This window comes from Cetorhinus maximus, chromosome 24 (genome assembly GCF_964194155.1).
Source record: "Cetorhinus maximus chromosome 24, sCetMax3.hap1.1, whole genome shotgun sequence".
NCBI lineage: Eukaryota > Metazoa > Chordata > Chondrichthyes > Lamniformes > Cetorhinidae > Cetorhinus > Cetorhinus maximus.
The window spans coordinates 36,946,248-36,953,927 of NC_135902.1; the positions used below are offsets into that span (position 1 = coordinate 36,946,248).

General features: G+C 43.1%; 1 long non-coding RNA gene across 1 annotated transcript; it reads right to left on the reverse strand.

Annotated features, from left to right (window-relative positions):
- Positions 1-3,310: 3,310 nt before the first annotated feature.
- LOC144699785 (uncharacterized) lies at positions 3,311-7,011 on the reverse strand. Its single transcript, XR_013580616.1, has 3 exons — positions 6,326-7,011; positions 5,436-5,597; positions 3,311-3,607 (listed from the first exon to the last, which is right to left on the reverse strand). It is a non-coding gene; the product is annotated as an uncharacterized LOC144699785 (long non-coding RNA).
- Between the last annotated feature and the right edge of the window lie 669 nt (positions 7,012-7,680).

Genomic DNA, 7,680 nt, shown 5'->3' on the forward strand with positions numbered 1-7,680 from the left:
TATATTTGAATGTGTTAGCTCTCTGTAAATACAACCCATGTTAATATATTCATTGCATTTTTTACTACCCTCCCACACTTCTCCTGCTGCAGAGATTTCTGTCTCGAGATTTCCAATGCTTTTGTATGATCAGCAAACAGGAGATGCACTTGGGAGGAGTGGGGCTCTACCAGGTAAAGACAAGTATTGCACAAACTTGTCCAATGGGAGCAGGCCTGTTTGAAGGACAGATGATTAAACTTGCAAAACTCTAGGGTGTGAGCAGGACTCCGCACCTTTATATAGCTGGGGGGGCGCCCTGATCACATCCGAGACATGTTATCTCACGGAGTCCCATCTTGTTCCAGTCACCAGATGAAATATTTCAGAAGAAATCAATGTCGTGCCAAAACATTTCAAAATTGTTCTGAGTTTTATCACCAAGCTTTCCTTATTGGGTTAATTCTGCACTTTGTCTTGTGTTGGACTGTGGCGGTATTGTCTGTTGCAGGCTGATGCAGTTTTCTTCTGCAGAAGATAAAATTGTTTTTCATTTGATTGAATAAAAGCACCGCAAAAAATCTATCAACCACACCAATAAAAACATAATTATGGCGTGATTAGAAGGATATTGGCTTTGCAAAGGCCTTTATTTTAAACTTGCTTTTCTAAAAGGAATCACGCTGTTAAATATTACATTCCTGCTCCAAGTTCATTACGGGTCAAACTGGATATAATTCTGGTTATATGCTGTCGATGTGCAATTTTCTATTATTAAAACGTTGTTACATTTCTGTATTGTAGTTCCCTTTATGGTTATTCGATCGGGGCAAACACTTAAAATTAGGGCTCATTCATCAACTTATCCCATCCCCAGCACTCCCCTACTCACCATCTGCTTTCTATTTTCTCTTCCACGCTCTGTGTGTGTGTGTGTGTGTCATGATTTTTCACTTCTAGAAATGTTGACGAAGTGAGCCACCCAGTTCAAAGAGGAAAAAAAATATAACGTGTCAGCCCCTTTAATGGCAATATCTTCCAATCGATTTGGACGTAATGTCCCTTACGATCTGAAAGTCAACTTCACCCAAACTGGTTCCTCAATAGAAGTTTTCCATCGCATTATAACATGAGTTATTATTGAGTTCCTCCTGCTGGCAAATTATGCAGGGACTAATCAGCCAACGCAACAAGGCCTATATAATGCCAGTGTTCAGTGTGACACTAAAAAAACACCTCGTTTTCTCCTATCCTGTAAAATGGTCTTCAATTTAACTTCGTGCAAGGAAATGAGCTCTTCTTTAAAAGGAGATCCATTTGCTCCCCCACCCCTGCTTAAATTTATCACTTGTACTCAATGTTCTTTATAATTCGTCACGTTGAAAATTTATCAGAAGGATGTTAACTCTCAGTATTAAACTTGAGTGTGGTGCAGCAGGGGAGATGGTGGCGGGGTGATGGTGGGGAGTGCATCACAGTATCGCCCAGTTTCAGCACTGGGAGCCCCTTTATCATTCGACTGTGTCAGGGATGAGAGTCTGATCGGATTTGCCTTACAACTCCTGCCGACCATCAGTGCGGTACTCTCAATACTTCATACCCGAGATTGTGAGTGGAACACGTTACTTTTGAGTCAGTTGAAGCCACCCTTGTGCATTTCCTTGGCATTCTCGTGCCCTTTTTCATCGTCCCCCCCCCCCCCCCCCCCACTGCTATACGACATATGCTACCAATCCGAAATAACATTATGGAAGCTCTGTGTGGGATCCACGCTCACTGTTACATTGTCCACTGCAAAAAACCAACCAAGGCAATGGCAACACTGGGGTCGGTTCATCTCACGTTTTATAATCAGTCAACACGTGAAATATCTCAATGCCTTAAATCTTATGTTTTTTTTAACCAAAAAAATGAATTTGGATTGTTTTAATGTCATTATACAGAATTTCCACCTTAAAACAATTCGCTGGAAAAGACATAACGTCTGTATCACGGTTCTCCAGGAAATGCACTGTTGGTAAATACTGGGTGAGTTTTAAACGGGCGCCCAGCCTTCAGATGGGTTTTGTGAGGTCTGCTTTACAATTGCAGCCGGGGCCTGCCTGGCTTTAACTGCACGTTGTAAATATCCACAACGCCCGCCGACTCGTTCTCTGTTTAATTGCGATCAGAACAGGGCGAGGCTTTGTCAAAGCTCTTGGGGTCCGGGTGGGGTGGGGGTGTGGAGGAAGAGATTGTGATTTTCTCCCTTCCCCATCCCCTCCGAAACTTGTCAGCAAGTCAGCCGATTGCAGGGCGGGGGAGGCTGGCTGGAGAGGGGAGCGACGTGCCGCCGAGTCTTGGTTCAGAGGGAATGTGCAGCGCCCAAGTCAGCGGGGAAAAGGGCCCCGAGCTTTCAAAGCAGGGTCTTTACCCTGGGATAGCTCGCCGCTGCTCCACAACGGGAGTCTCACTCGATGCTTCATGTTAGGTTCCCCAACCCCTCCCCATAAAAGTAAAGCATTGCAGCAACCGCACCATGAAAGCAGCGATACTGTTGCTAGAACCGTTTAAAAAGTGTCCCCTCTTCAAAGTCAATCTGACATTGTCAGGACGCGAAATTGAACGTTTCTGGCGAGAAAATAAACAGCCCTTTTTTTTAATATAAAAAAAATTATTTTAAAATATCTTGAAGTCTCGACCATTCAAATATTTACTAATCATTGACTAATGAGCAAGGCAAAATAATTACAACTGTCGTCTTCACTTTGAAGAGAGTCTCAGCATTGCAGCTGCGAGAGACGCCACACGGCCCTGACGGTGGTACAGAAAAATCCTGCTCATTTGTGGCTTTTAGAATTAGATAAAATGTCAACCGCAGAATTTGAGCTCATCGTTCCCTCGGATTTTCATTTTACATAATAAATCATCTGATCAATTAGAATTCCGACCGAAAAGCTGTGTCTGCGAAATTAATGTAAACACAAACTCAAATGAATTCTGCTCCTAAATCTAGTTTCGCTGCTCTGGGTTGGGGCAAGAAGGGATAATGATATGCTAGCGCCTTGGTGACTGCAATAACACCCGGTTATGTTTTTTCTTGTTGAAAACTGTCACGGTTTTAAGCACACCGCGTGAAGTTTTGCACAGGCCCAGAGTGTTCCCGCTTCGCCTTCTCCAAAGAGGGGAGCCTGGACATTTATTGAAAACGTGGAGATTGTTGGTCTTATTTTATTTTGTCTCTTTTTCCCCAGCGAGATATATATATATATATATATGCCTTTACCGTTCCACCTTTTCAAAACGCGTTTACCAAAGTTACAACTTGCAAAAATAAAGATCAAAAAGGGGGAAGAGTTGATGCTTTTATTGTGTTTTCAGGCAAAGCAGTGGCACAAGCGGATGAAGTATACAGCGACCACAATAAAGACAAGCTCCTGCATCAACGTGTGTGTGACCACATAGACTCTAGAAAGTTCTTATTTGAAACAGTCTGAAGGCGGAATTCTTAAATCACAATGAGTAACCTTGGGAATTAACAGTGCTTTGTACGTGTTTTATGGTAGGTTCTTCATCTTTTATGTAGTCCGGGGTGTTTCTCTCCCCCCACCCTCCAAGCAATTCATTCCTCTCCTCTTCTCTGGCCCTCCTAATGCAGAAAAGAATATGTTTAGAACAGAATGAATGAAGCAAAGAACCGGCACAAATCAGAAACGGTTTTTATGTGTGTGTGTGTTTTGGCTTGCATTTGTTCCAAAAGCAGTCACATATAGCTAGCGTGGGACGGCCTAAAAATGTGCCTGCTGCTGCAACCTTGCATGGCAAACCCATCCAGACCTAATTCCTGTTCAGACTTGCAAAAGAAAAAGCCCAAGGCTTCCTCGCATCGTGGTCCAAACACCACGTCCCAGACCTTTCACTACAGGCCAAGTTCTTTCGATCAGCCCTTACAATTCAGGAACAACAATAACAGAATAATAATGATTCCGAGCAGAACTCACCCAAGCACACGTTGTCATTTCTTTGCAAGCCTTGCATTAGAATTCAGCACCTCCGAACGAAAAATGTAATTTAATTGGGCATCTCAGTCAGAACTGAGGGTGGATTGATGTATTCGCTTTAACTTTAGTTCAGTAGCTTGCTCTGAAATATTCGGTGCAATCACAGATCTAAATCCCTCTATCTCTGCTGGGATACACATAAGCTATTAGGTAAAAATAAACGCGGGGGAAGAATATTAAAGCCCATATTCCTAACCATTAACCGTTAGCGACTGTTCCCGCCAGCAAAAAGAGCCTTAACACTTGTGTTGGTCTCAGGAGGTAGTGTCACACGAGTTTCCAAAATATGCCAGAAGTTGCACGAAAAGACCTTGTTTGATATGAAAAGTTAACGGGTTAGGTCTATGTTGTCAATGCTGAGCGCCCAGTTAGCATTAAACAGCTCTTAAACAATCATCTTCACTTAACAGAAAAAAATAGAATCGCAGTTTCGATTCCACATTAATTCTACCTCCGTATGGAAAGCCTATTCACCCAAGTTAGACTGTATTCCGGACATGAAGCAAAACAATAAAAGCAGAATTCGCCCCGGTGCTAAGGCAAAGCCAGCCGATTAAAACGCCTTAAACGCAAAATGTGAGCCCATGTGTAACATCGGCAGCGGGTGTTACAGAGCAAGGGTTGTGTAAAAGGGGCGTTTGAGAGCAGAGTCGACACAACATTAATCAGGTTCAACGCGGATCAAAGATAGCTGGGTTTCTCTTTTTAAAACGAAATACAATTCACAGCAAAAAAAAGCTCAGAAAATGTATGAAATTGCACGCTCCGGCTGCATTTCTAAACTGCTGCAGCAGAATGAACGGTTGGCTCCAATTTTGGTCGTCTTAGGGCTTTTTTTTTGGAAATGAAGAAAGTTCTAGCAAATGGCCTACGCTAACATTTCTGGACTGCAACCAGTTGAGAAGTTTAACATTGTTTTGGAGAATCATAGGCTTTTGAAGCCGACTAATCTTGACAAGAATGTTCCATCCGCAGCCTAATCCTAAAAAATAAAATCCTGCAAATGTAAAATTCAAGGTGTGACTTAGCGTTACCAACGTTCAAAATCTTGAGTGTATTTTTTTTAGATGTGCGAATTTAAAATGCTTAAGAGGAAGTGACTAGTATTATTTTACACATATCCAGTGCCGTATTTTGGACATAGTTATGCTTGGTAGTTGGGATTTTACTGCTGTTTCCTTTGTAAATCCTAACGCAAATATCAATGGATCGGAAACCAAAACAGACATTTCTCTGGAAAGTACCTCGGTAACAAAATGAGATCTGAACAACTTCAAATTCAATTAGAACTCCAAATCGGTAGCTGTTTCCAATTACTTTACGCCAATTCGTGTTACAGAGATGGTAAACAACTCGATAAAAAAAAATTAAATAGCATAAGATTTACTGAAGTCTTATCACACTAAAAATCTGTACTTGCAACTTGCTGTAACACCGCGGGGGAAATCGCGCCAGCCTGCTCCCTTTCTGATTCTGGCTGCCCGAGTGAAATTTGTGTTGTTGAGAATTGAAATAAACGTGAAATGGTCCCAGCGTCTATTTAACAGAATATCGGCAGCTTCAGTCCCACGATATGTGCTGCAAGTGGGCAGAATTGTAAAGTTAATACATTTTAAGAGTGTTTCTTAACACCATTTCAAGGAGCAAGACATATTCTGAGCACTTTATAAATTATCTCGAGTGAACGATGGACGACCATATTAAAAAAAACATGTTTCCCTATACACAAAACACACACACACACACACAATTGCATAGAGCTTCATTAAAATGTTTATGTTAGAAAGTTTTAACACGTTTCCAATCACACGCTTTGAGGTAGGCGCGCAAAAAACCTCGAAGACACTATAAGTACTGATTAATATAGCGATTTCCTCTTTTACAGCTGTTTAACAACCGTGAACGAAGCGAGAAAGACAGAATAAGCTGGCCAGCTCTTTGGTTTGGCACGTTACAAATAATCAAACCGATTTTACTTCAAAGTCACAAGTCCTATGATCTAAAGAATGAACAGACCCCTTCCTCACATATCCCCAAGTTTTAAAATTAATTTCCCCTAACCCTTCTTAATTAACTGTTATTTTAACACCAACAATGTACTGCGTAAAATATATATAAGTAAGCATTTGACTATTATTAAAGTGTCTTTGTGCCTGCCAAGTCCTGCGCCATGTGCTCTTTTGTTCTGTACAGAAGCGGTGCTGCAGAGATGGTTCCCCGCCCCCCCCCCGGGTCAGCTCGGATCGGCCGCCTTATGAACAAGATGGTTTTTTGCGGGCTGAGAAAGGACAATGGAAGAGCGTTACCTTCACTTCTCTCGCGTCTTGGCTGGATTTTAAACCGCGCCACATTTCACCACGGTCACATTTTCACTTTTGAGTGGCTCCCGTTTTGTTTTCCCTCTCTCTCTCTCTCTCTTTCTCTAATTCAAAACACGTCTGCTTTCTTTCAATCACTCTCCACCTCCTTCCTTGCTGAATTCTTCCAAAGCTCCAACTTTCGCTTCCATCCGCGCGGTCCTGGATCTGTTTTGCTCATTTTTAAGAGAGGAGAAATATGGTCAGCTTATTTCTCCGATCAGTTCCGCACACGAGTTTCCTTTCGTTTCTCATTTAAACTTTCTCCATAAGTAAATCTCCCACCGTCTTTCTGAAGGTGATAAGATTTTTTTGGGCGGGTGGGGAGGAGATGGAGTGGGGAGGGGGGATGGTAGATGGATAATGGAGGGGGGGAGGGTTGGGTGCTGTTCAGATGTAATCGCTGCACCTTCACTAGAATGCATTTTGCAGAGTTATGGCGAACACGTGGAGTTTTCATGTTGTGCTGAACTTGATGCCATTACCCCCTCCTCCTCCTCTCCTCACCGCCCAGGAGTAGAAAACATTTCAATCGCTTTGAAAATTGTAGCCATCGGCCCGCCGCATATTGAGCACGATTTGTCCCCCCTTAAAGAAGCTGGGCAGCTTTTTAATATATATATTTTTTTAAAAAGCAGGAGAGAGGGGGAGGGATTAAAATATTCTTTAAAACAAAAACCCCCGGTGCTGCTACCCCGCATAGATTCCCCCATTCTCCCTGTCTGCTGAACATGTTACAATTTCAGAGAGAGCTCCCCGCTTGTTACATTTTACAGATTGTATCCAGTCTCCCGGCTGCTGTTTATTCCCCATCGGTGCGTTGGGTTGGGGGGGGGGGTGGTGAGGCTAAAACTCTAAGAACTTCGGAAGGGCGGAAAAGGTCAGTGGGAGAGCCAAGTCATTGGATCCGTTTGCCGTCACTGCCAGCCTGCCCCGACCAATCAGCGACCCCCCCCCCCCCCTCCCTCTCTCCTTCGGCTGGCCTGTCATCCGCTCTCGCCCAATTGGCGACGGGGGCTCCTTTCATTTCATTTCAATCGGATCGAAGTCTCTCTCTCTCTCTCTCTCTCCTGGTTCACCCCGTGACAGCTCTCCAATCACAGGCCGAGCGATTGTTATTAACTCTTCGGTGCCTTTGTTCCAGTTTTGAGTGTGTCCTTCCGCACTTAGGAAGCAATTTAACACGAGCAGCGTTATATTCGACTCCTGGACACAGCCATCGTTTATTACTGGTTCATAGTTATGTTTTGCAAAAACAAAAAAAAAACGATTTGTCAAAAGGGGAAAAATGGCATCTAGCAAAA